Source organism: Cydia pomonella, unplaced genomic scaffold, assembly GCF_033807575.1.
Source record: "Cydia pomonella isolate Wapato2018A unplaced genomic scaffold, ilCydPomo1 PGA_scaffold_162, whole genome shotgun sequence".
NCBI lineage: Eukaryota > Metazoa > Arthropoda > Insecta > Lepidoptera > Tortricidae > Cydia > Cydia pomonella.
Window position 1 is genome coordinate 215,993 of NW_026907804.1, and position 12,156 is coordinate 228,148.

The window sequence follows — 12,156 nt, forward strand, 5'->3', positions numbered from 1 at the left end:
TACCTAATAACAGCCTTGCAATTAGCCTCGGTGGTGAATAGCAACAATATGCCGAGTAAAAGCCTTTTCCCTTCTGCACACATTGCTGGACTCAGGGGTTTTTTCTGTTCCTGTGTATATAATTTTATCTGTTGTTTTTGTGTCTTCTTGTCCTGTGAATGTGTGCTTTATGGATTAAATGATTTTTCATTCTTCTTTTTTCTTTCACTTTCTATTTGGATTTAATAATATTATGTTACTCAATTACCTATACAAAATAGTCCTTAAGAATTATGGTAATGAATAAATACAAATATTTATTTATGAATAGTTTACATAATGGTGTAAAATAGTCTAAATGGTAACAGGGACGAGAAGTGTGCGCCAACGCCGCAGAAAAGAGATGAACGGGCGCTGAACATTAGAAATACATATATACGGTTCTAACAAATTAGTAGTATTCGGCTCCAGTAGGGCTAAGAAGAGCCGACCGGCTCTTTATCATTTGTGAAATGCCAACGTTAACTTTTTAAGTGGCGAGTAGCTTATTCAGGACTTTACTTGGACATTGTGTAACAGGCCCTTAGTGTAAAGTACCATCTCTTAAAATATCGGTAACTAATTTGTTAGCACCGTAGGTATATATACTACCTGTCATCTTATTTTCAGGCTTATATCCATCATTATTTTTGTGCTCAACACGTCAGAACAGGACAAGATCTATGCATCTGTCTCTGAACATCTATTATAGAAACCTCTACAACGAACGGACATGACGAAACCATAAGTGTTCCATTTTTGCCATTTTGGCTACGGAACCCTAAAACCTTGAGTGATAAACTCAATCACATTACTCTTGCGGAAACGGCAGTAGGAACTTAATGATTGTCTGTTTTATAGATATCATGCTGGACGCATGACAGAGTTCCAGAAAAAGAAAATTCTGCCGCAAAGTTATTGTTATACGTATAATCCAAATCAAAAACAAATATGTATTATAGCAAAGTCAAAAGTTGCGTGTGACGGGATCAGGACGCGCGCGAGTCGGGAGCGGCACGTATCGTGACGTCACGCGGATGGCGGTGAATGATAGCGCCGCGCCTCCCGCGACCCGCGCCCGCAGTCACATGACGACCCCCCCCCCCCGCCCGCCGCCCCTCACCCGCCACCGCTGCAGCCTGCACCCGCGCCCGCGGTCGACGACCCCGCCGAACCCTGACCGAGGCGCACGCGCACCGCAGACCTTGACACCGTCACAAAATGCAACGGACCACTTTTCTTCGGAGCTTGCCCAACTTTTATTGATGAAAAACGGCGATGTTTAGTAACCGCCGGTGAATTGCTTATTAGACTGTTTTACTTTATTAACGTCACCTGGCGGTTTCCAAAGACTTGAATTGTCATCAAATGACAGAGTGAATAATCGTTTAATTGTCTGTAACCGCATTGTACCACATTGTAACCGGGGATTGTCGATGAGACGCGCGCAACGTGGCGCGGGGATTGTTGACAAGCCACGGCATGGCATGTGCGTGACGTCAGTGTGTGTGCGTGTGTGTCTGTGTGTGTGTGTGTGATTGTGTGTGTGTGTGTGTGTGTATGTAGGGCGCCGCGCGGTCACGTGCTGGATAGTTTACTATCACCTGCCGCACGGGGGAGGGGTATATGCTAATAGCTCCAAGACTGAGAGCTCTGTGAGACACAGAACGGAGCTTTTTGTGCATTTATTATAACGCATACGTTATTAAATACCACTAATTACTTAATTAGCAAAGATATCGCACACAGGTTCGATGACGCAGTGCAAACAAAGAATCAAGCGAGGGTTACTCGCGATGCGCACGCGACGGGACGTCCGAAAGACATCAACGCGCGCCCATAACACAAGTATGCGATAGTTGGATTGGGTTAATCGGGGTGTTTTTAGAGAGGGTCAATAATTTAAGTCCGAGGATAGGTTACGAACAGTATGAATCAAGTCTAATAAACTAGTACTAGACACGAGCTCCCGAATAAAACCTGTGACTGATTGATGTTTTTTGGGTGTGGTGCCGTCCCAATTTCAAACATCTTCATCTACGACCATTTCTAACGCAGATAGTTACAACAATATATGTATCGTGTAAATACGCGTAACTTGGCATTGCGTGCGTAAACATTTGCTAAACGCAACCACAGCCCTTTTGTTGTTGTGTTGAGCAACAACTGGCACCTCACAAAGCTGATAGTCAATATAAGCGTCCGAGGAGTAAATATTAACTCGTCGCTCCTTGCGACCTCGCCGCCCTCGCCTCGCAACGCAACCTCCGACCGCGCTCGTTCCGGCAGCCGCTTTATTTCGGCAAAGGCCGACAGGAAGACATAAATGTCGGTCACAGCAGCCGAATATGCACCGCGTCCTCCGCCGGGTCGGGTGTCATGTAGCTAGGTATGTGTGTAAACATTATGTGCATGCTCCCATAACGAGTATAACGTAAACATTATGTAAACTGCTGCACGTGAGTGGTGTGCGCCGGCGCCGGCGTCGCGGAAAACAGATCAACAAGCGCTCGCTCACTTCATGTCCTGGGGTCTTCAATATGATACTGTCCATTAGCATTTATGTGTTTCCAACATGTAAGTATTTGTTTGTTTATTTAATTCTTGCATTTTCCCATCAAATTAAGACACCACAATACCATAAAAGAAATAATTCAGGTTAAGAAAATAAAGTAGATACGTAAAGGCGGACAACTGTGGGAAATGACGACGAAAAATCTTAAACTGAAAAAAAAAAATTAAACCATTAACCTTTTCGCCGCCATTGACTTGATATACAGTCAGTACAATTCGTGCCCCACACGCCGCGACTTCATATCAAGTCGTGGTTTTGGTCAGGTTTGTATGATGCGTGCCATTTTTGACATGGCGTTGATGACACTTTATTATTTCATTGACGTGGCGGCAAAAAGGTTAAATGGTTCACGTTTATACCTACATTTATTTTTGTGCAATATACGGTTAACTATGTACATATTATCAAACCACATCGAAAATGGTGCACACGTGCAAATTAACATTGAAATCGTATTAAATAGGTATTTAATGTGTGTGTCTATTTCAGTTGACTCTGACAGTCTGACTGAATAATTATGTTCCTTGGGTACCCATACTTTAATTTTGTGTGTGTCTAATTTATTCATTCCATTGGCCAAGAAACCAAAAAAAATTATAAGTGTAGTTTGGTGTTCATTTTGTGGGTCTTTTTGTTTCAAATTGACCATCTTTTGAGCTCAATAGTGCCAGCCCGACATGTCGAAGCATGTCGTGTGCGCGAGCGCTCGTTGTACAAAAGAGATGTACCTACGGGACGGGCGGGCGCTGAAATACCGCTGGGGCCCATTTCTCGAACGGTATGAGTCTAATATTATTAGTGTTGCCGTGGGCATGGTCACCCATACGATTTGATAGTTCGTAGACTATAATATCATCAGTCCAATACCGCTCGAGAAATGGGCCCCTGATGGTGCCACTGATGCGGCGCCGGCGCGTGCTGAATTGGCAACCAATATCAGCACTATCAGCGCAGAATCCACGTCTCAGAGGTCCTCGCCGGATACAACTGATCTATCGAGCCTGCCGTTCTATCGAGCAACGCCCAAAAATGTACATTTTACGATTTGTGCCATTTTTTTGCTTTAGCACAAGATTGACGAGTAAAGAGGTTGTCTCTTGGCATTTGGGCTTTTGTATGAAATCTAAGATATACATAATATTTCTTGTGAAATAAATTTAATTCAATTTTGCCATATTCCCTAAGCCTGTTCCTTAGTGGTTTATTAAACAAAAACATAAAATAGATAAGATAAGATATACGTGAAGTGTAAATTGACATTATAATCAGGTTGACATGTCAATCATGTCTTGTGTAATCATCAGCAGTTATCAATATCATACCTACGGTATATATATATAGTCCTCCTCATCGATTTCGATGACGGCGACCTCAGCAATTAAGGATTACGCCGATTATGGGCCCTAATGTGGCTGGCCAGGCCGAACTTACGAAAATAAAGCATAAAATATACCTACGGTAGAAACAGTAGAAAGATATAATAAATAATAAATCAAACTTAACTCTCTCTCTCTAGCTAGACAAACAACACAAACATTTGTTCAAATCTAACATAGATCATCTACACAACACTTAGGAGTTGCTTTTAATATTATTATTATTTGCAATATTATTTTTAGTATTAGATCTTCTTTCTTTCTTTTTTTTTAATAATGTGGTGCTGTTTGTAAATTGTTTTGCAATAAACGTTTTTTTTATTCTTCTATTCTATTCTGTTTTAATATCTATTAAATTATCTAATTTAAAACAATATGTATTAGAATCTTGTTATAAACTAGCTTGTAACCTGATGCTTTATTAATAGGATATTATGAATAACATTAAAAATAGTATAAAGTAACAGCGAGTGTCAACAGTTTCTTAAATTGATTATTGTGATTGAATTGGTATTATACATTAGTGGCTACTGCATATTATACCTAGTTGCACGCGAGCGCGTGCGCGCCGCCGCCGCCGCCGCCGCCGCCGCCGAGCATGGAAAAGAGATGAACGGGCGACCGACTCATACCATCGTTGCCAATATAATATGCTATAATTATTGTATTATAAGCTACACATACACAATGGTTCTCGTTTAAATATACAGGGATCTGACTCCAATATAATATACGTAAAAAATCAATATGAAGTTTATTGGTTTGGAATTTCATTGCGCGTGACGGTTGGTTACCAATTCAATTCAATTTCATTTGGATTTTAAATAATTGTGCAATAAACATAGACCCCACTTCCGAGAAGAGTAAGCTGTCACTGCTGCAGATTGAAATTATCGTAAACAAAAACATAAAAAACAGTGTCATCGTCAATTTCAAGAAGTACATTAATTACCCACATGTCTCGAATCGAGTTATAGTGAGTTACTAAGCTCACTTAATAGTCGATCAGATTAGCGATGAGGGCCCGGGATCGCCACCGGTGCAGGGCTGCACGCACACATTCTCGCGGTGCAGGACGCAAACATGTGCGCTGATAACTCCAGGCAATCTGTTATCGCTGCGCGGCGTGCACTGCACGCGCCGCCCTCGCCGCAGGCTCGCCGGCGTCGTGCGGAGCGCGCAGTGGACGCGGCGCGCGGTCTCGGCGCAGATAGAACGCCGCGCAGCCTCCCGGCGCACTCAGTCGCGCGCCGACCGCGCTCCGCACAACACGTTTCCGGCGCGCTCCACCGTGCCTTCGCCGGCCAATTCCCGCTTCCAACCTCGCGGCATGTCACTTAGTAGCTGACACCACGACTACAACTCGCCCAGTGCACCGCTCGCCGTACTCGGCCAGCCCGCAGCCCCTCGCAAGTGAGTCCGCAGTGCCCTCTCACCTTTCAGTGATCGATCACCGGTTTCGAAAATAAGGACCCTACAAATTTATAAAGGTACCCTAAAATACAATTTCCTGTCAATGTGTTCGCCTCGTTCAAATACCGACCGAATAGTAGAAAAGCCTAATAAAATCTGTCGCTCCGAGCAACTCGCTCGGGACCCCAGTGAAAAGTTATATAATAAAGAGCTCTTGTCGTATCCTATTGAATTATTGTTTGCGAAAAAATCGAGAAAGTGCTAATACAATAAATAGATATCTGTCAGATCGCGGATGTTCGCCGCGAACTTTCGCTGCGGTGCCGCCGGCAGTGCCGGGCCCGCGCCGCACCGCCCGCGGCTCCCACTATGAACAATTACCTAACTCAAACACAAATACTTTAATATCATTATTATTCTACGCAATTAATTAACCTTAAAATAAATTCTACTGTTTGGATCAACGTTGTGCGACATTTGCATTCGGAAGTGACTAATTGAACTCATATCTCATTTCGTGTTGTCGTCGCGGTTGTCACACTTACCTTACCTACGTGTTCTTTAATTTTAGATCGAAAGAAAGCCAAAAATGAACCGTTACGACCTACTATTAGACGTTTAATGTGTACCCGAACCAAATATACGTAGACTAGTAGATATGTTTGTTAGTCAACACAGCGCCTGAGACAGCGCGCCGACCGTCGTAGGGCCTACTTTACCACGTATGTACAAGTAAATTGACAAAGATCGGTTGACGACCAACGATCATTGATGTTCTTCCAATGCATGAATACTGAAGTCATCATCAAGTCCCGACCACGTATTATCGCCGGTCCCGGTGGGTTGGGGAAGGAAAGTCAATATCACTTAATGTAGCTTGTACGAGGAAAACAACAGTTTCCTCGTAATATTTACGAACGAGTGTGAGTTACGGCGCCGGCGGTGCGCGAGCAGGGCCCTCCTCGCCGATAACTCTTGCCTATACGTACTGATTCCATATAAAACGTAGGTAGTTAGCATAGTTGCCTAATTTACTTAATATTTTTGGAACACTGAAAACCTAATTTTAAATGTTTAAATGTAATTTTTCCTTTTTAAATAGATTTTTTTTAATATACCTATTTAATCAATATAAATTTAAATAATTTAAACAATAGATGTAATTTATGCACCTAATTTGCCACATAAGTTAGACATAGATACAGTTGTTGTTAAAGGTTCATTTTTTAGGGTTCCGTAGCCAAATGGCAAAAAACGGAACCCTTATAGATTCGTCATGTCCGTCTGTCTGTCCGATTCTGTCACAGCCACTTTTTTCCGAAACTATAAAAGCTATACTGTTCAAACTTGGTAAGTAGATGTATTCTATGAACCGCATTATGATGTTCACACAAAAATAGAAAAAAAACAATAAATTTTGGGGGTTCCCCATACTTAGAACTGAAACTCAAAAAATCTTTTTTCATCAAACTCATACGTGTGGGGTATCTATGGATAGGTCTTTAAAAATGATATTGAGGTTTCTAATATCATTTTTTTCTAAACTGAAAAGTTTGCGCGAGAGACACTTCCAAAGTGGTTAAAAGTGTGTCCCCCCCCCCGTAACTTCTAAAATAACAGAATGAAAAATCTAAAAAAAATATATGATATACATTGCCATGCAAACTTCCACCGAAAATTGGTTCGAACGAGATCTAGTAAGTAGTTTTTTTTTAATACGTCATAAAAATTTAAAAAAAAAAATTTTTTCATCAAACCCATACGTGTGGGGTATCTATGGATAGGTCTTCAAAAATGATATTTAGGTTTCTAATATCATTTTTTTCTAAACTGAATAGTTTGCGCGAGAGACACTTCCAAAGTGAAAAAATGTGTGTCCCCCCCCCTGTAACTTCTAAAATAACAGAATGAAAAATCTAAAAAAAATATATGATATACATTGCCATGCAAACTTCCACCGAAAATTGGTTCGAACGAGATCTAGTAAGTAGTTTTTTTTTAATACGTCATAAAAATTTTAAAAAAAATTTTTTTTCATCAAACCCATACGTGTGGGGTATCTATGGATAGGTCTTCAAAAATGATATTTAGGTTTCTAATATCATTTTTTTCTAAACTGAATAGTTTGCGCGAGAGACACTTCCAAAGTGAAAAAATGTGTGTCCCCCCCCCTGTAACTTCTAAAATAACAGAATGAAAAATCTAAAAAAAATATATGATATACATTACCATGCAAACTTCCACCGAAAATTGGTTTGAACGAGATCTAGTGAATAGTTTTTTTTTAATACGTCAATAAATTAAAAAAAAATTTTTTTCATCAAACCCATACGTGTGGGGTATCTATGGATAGGTCTTCAAAAATGATATTTAGGTTCCTAACATCATTTTTTCCTAAACTGAATAGTTTGCGCGAGAGACAGTTCCAAAGTGGTAAAATGTGTGTCCAAAGTGGTAAAATGTTGAACAAGATCTAGCAAGTAGATTTTTTTTTAATACGTCTTAAATGGTACGGAACCCTTCATGCGCGAGTCCGACTCGCACTTGGCCGCTTTTTGATACAAGCTTTTATCGCTGACTGTACCAACTTTTCTTTCAACAGGCAACTCTCATCGAGACAATTCTTACAAACTCAAACAGGTTACGTTGTTTTATCACAGAGTTCCTATAGCCACCTCCTGTCTCCATCATCAGATCAGCTCGATAGTACCATAATATTGCAGTGTCACCCAACTTACATACATATGTTTGTAAAGTTTCAGCTTCACTGGAAACCGGGAAGTGGGTCAAATTTAAGTTGCAAGATTTACCACATACTATATATCAATAAAATAAAAAAGAAATATTTATACATATGAAGTTAAATAAAAGCTTGTAAAATCGGTCTGACAGCATATTTTATTTTACAACTCTAAATTAAAACGTCTCCGATCGTCATTTCTTTTTTATCGACTAATAACAACGTTACATGAGCAACAGGTTTTAATTAAAAGTCAATAATACGTATTATATACGGTTTGATGCGGTCTGCGTGAATCTTTCCATAAAAATGATTTCATTTTATCACCAAGTTAGATTAAACGTAGAGTGGACTGACACAGTGACAGCCGTGACAGGACAAGTGACAGGTGCCCAAACCATGAGGACCCCATTCGGTAAACATCCCGTTCAAGGGATCTATTCTTTTTCAGGACACTTTCTGCTAAGAACAGAGACAGATACACGTATTCCTAGCAAAAAGTGTCGAAATGATAGATCTAAATAATAACCCCTTTATTTACACACCAACCAGCCCATAGGTTCTTCGTTCCTATGCCACCAAGTTTATGCATGCTCTAACTTTTTTGGCAACTGGCTACGTAGCCAACGTGCCAATCGTTAACGCTCCGTGGAGTAGCGTAATCTCTCTCTATCACTCTTTCATATTAGTGCGGTAGTGACAGTTGCTTTCGGTTCGCTACGGAGCGTTAACGATTGCCTCGTTGGCTACGCACCCAGTGGTCAATAAGACTGCATTTCGTGGGATGTGATTGTTAGGAACCAATATTATACTTTATTTTCTTGTGCTCCCTAAGCTCTCTCAGCGCCCTGGTGGTCAGCTAATTTGCCGTTCGTCCTAACACATCCCTCGCTACAGTCGCTACGCATCCTCGCACATCTATGGTGGAAACGCAACTTGACAGTTTTGCCGCAACTTTAGAGTTGTGTCGTTTCCATGTTAGGCATCAGACTGTCATTGTAACATACATTCAACTAATTACTTTGTCGACCGGTCTGGCCTAGTGGGTAGTGACACTAGTGACCCAGATAGTCACACAAGCTTAGGTATGTGGGACCCGTCAGCCGATAAGAACATCAATCGATGTAAATCCCCTGCAGGCGAGTGCGACCTCTGGGCGGTTTATCCCTTAACCATCCTTACCTATCCGTTTAGGAACCCTATTTTATTATGTCGTTTAGATGTTAAATCTTATTACGCAGATACAATAAAATTGAAAGTTCATGGAGGCAAATAAATTAAATGTTAACCTGTAGTAGAGAAAACAATGCACCTTGTCCCATCTTAATATAGGTAGCTATTTATATAGCCTAATGCTACTGATAAGTGTCGTTGTTCTTTCACTACCCTTTAGGCCGGCGCCCCACTGCTGCGCACGCTACATCCACGGCCCACGTTTTAATACAAACGTGGGCAAGCCCACGAAATTTTGTATAGGAACGTGGGTCGTGTACATAGCGTGCGCTGCAGTGGGGCGCCGGCCTTATTGCATGGCAGTGGGTGCCAGTGGCATGCCAGTGGGTGCTAGTGGCATGCCAGTGGGTGCCAGGGCCATGCCAGTGACAAGACTATACAATACTGTAAACAACTTTTATAGGTAGATATATGTACAACTATTGGCCCTACAACACAACCATATCTATTCAACATTTTACCTATAATAAATGTATGTAAAAGTAGGTACTTAAAACTTAGAATTTCATAATACACGAAGTTAAATGATAATATATATTTGTACACAATTTGTACAAACTATAACTTTCAACTAAATTATTACTTTTGATGTTTACCTTATATGACATATTTTGAAAATAAATGATCTAGTCTCTTTAGTTCTTGGACAGGACACCCCATGCAGTAATCATACTCACAATATGACTGTGAGCCGGCTCGTTCAGTTTCGCCAAAGAGAATAAGAAGATATTACTGTATTAGATAAGTACGTCATCTACTCCTTCAGGGGTTTGCCGCCAATTTGTTTGTTTATTTATTTAAATAGTCATCAATCGTATAATCTGTCGAATAGTATCAATCTATGAATATAAGTATGTATTTATCTCTTGTATGTACATAATATATCGTTGCTTGCCATAGTACAGGCTTTGCTTAGTTTGGGGCTATGTCAATCTGTGTAAGATTGTCCCTAAATATTTATTATCATAAAATAGTACAAAGCAAATTTAAATAGATGATTACTATTTTCTCTCAATTCCAAACCCTGCAAATAATTTCAGAACATAAATATGAAATGTTAACAGAAATGCAGCTATGTACGTAACTTACCAACACATTGCACGAATCGAGATAGGGTCTGGAAGCGAGCCGGGTGAGGGGCTCCCCTGGCGGGCCGCGGGCCGCGGTCGATGGGCCGCGTCCTTGCGCCCGGTGGGCCCAAGGCCCCGGCCGTAACGTAAAGTATGAATAGCGTCCCGCAGTACGTCACTGTTGCACCCTGCACTCCGGCTTGACTACGTGTGGAGTTCAATACGGTAGATAAGATAAATAATGAAAACAAACCAATTTATCTTAATTTCTTCGTAATCTCGCACTTTTTGCTGACAATCGTGATTTTATTCCTATTACGTCTACCTACCTAGTTAGTAGTTCAAATATTGGTTAATAATGAATATAAACCAATGAAAAGAACGATCGTAAAACTTTTAGGTTATATTGTATGTCAAATGCTAACAAAATCTGTCATATTGTTTTACATTTTTGCCTTTTTTTCTCAAATTGAACTCCACTTGACTTACAGCACAGACAACCTCACGGTGGTAGTTTGCGAGTAAAAATATTTTTTAAACAGTTAAGTACCAATGAAATAACACTTACATAATTAAAGTTTCTGAAGATAATTGTATGAAACTACTAAACTGAAGATGTCAGTTATTATTTTTCATACGTTAAAAAACCACATACTGAATGACAGATTGTATGGTAATGGCACCACTGGCACCAGTCATGGGACATTTAAGTGGAAATTTGTAGTATTTGTGACAATTCCCTGATACATGTAAAAATTCTACTCCTTGGCGTGTTAAAAGTTGAATGTCCTATCCGTCTTTTATGTTTCAAGCGTATTGTAGAAAAAGATACTGTAATTAATTTCCATATAATCAACAAATTAAAACTATGTGTAATGTGTATTGGAAAGAAACCAGTGATGAGTCCCCTATAATGGGACATGAGTACATGACCCTAGCGATCTGAAATATTAGAATAAGAATAGGGAAATCGATATTAATTGAAAATAAATGTATTTAATTAATCAATTATAATATATTAGGGCTCATTTAGATGATGAGAGAAGTTCCATACGGGATTCATTGCATTGCGGTATTTGATCGGTCGGCAGAATTCAATGTATTAATTAACCTCAATAGTCCGCAATGTAGCCAGAATCCCATGCGGGTTTGCGCGCCGTCTAAACAAGATCTTAAGGTACCGTTCGTATTCAGACTGCACCAGCATTACTTCAGCAGTATTGCAGCGCGACATGACTGCCGACTGCATTGCTGCCGCTAATGTCAAAACTACACGCAGCATGTTGACGTGTTTGTTAACTACATTTAACTTGTGTATTCTTTAAACATAAAAATACGGCATGGCAAGCATCATTGTATAAAATATATTGTCCCATCATATGAGGTATGCAGTTTTACAGCTGCTACAATGGGATTGGGCAATTTTTTTTTTACATCTCTGGAGCAACAACATTATGTGTTGCATACCTAATCTCATGGTAAATGCAATTAACAAAACACATTCTAATTTACATGAAGTAAATAATTTATTATAATTTAAAATACGTACACACCTCTCTTAGCGGAGTTGTTAAGAATTTTTACTGATTTTTTTTGTAGTTCCAGAAAACATTTGCCTTGGCGTTTCTTTAAAATAAAGCAATTTTAATGAAACATCAAACTTAAGAAGCTCTATGACTCTTGTTTATGGTAAAATGTTGCCAGTGTTTATAAACTAGTTTTAGATACTTA

At 39.9% G+C, this 12,156-nt stretch overlaps 1 protein-coding gene across 3 annotated transcripts in view; it reads left to right on the top strand.

Annotated features, from left to right (window-relative positions):
- The first annotated feature begins 5,118 nt into the window (after nt 1-5,118).
- LOC133533412 (sodium-independent sulfate anion transporter-like) overlaps nt 5,119-12,156 on the top strand; it is a 37,258-nt gene continuing 30,220 nt past the window's right edge. Inside the window, exon 1 of one of the 3 annotated variants that reach the window (XM_061872387.1) lies at nt 5,119-5,459. The gene's annotated coding sequence lies outside the window, so the exon portion shown is untranslated. The remainder of the gene's footprint in view (nt 5,460-12,156) is intronic. The other 2 variants (XM_061872386.1, XM_061872388.1) reach the window with 2 other exon arrangements.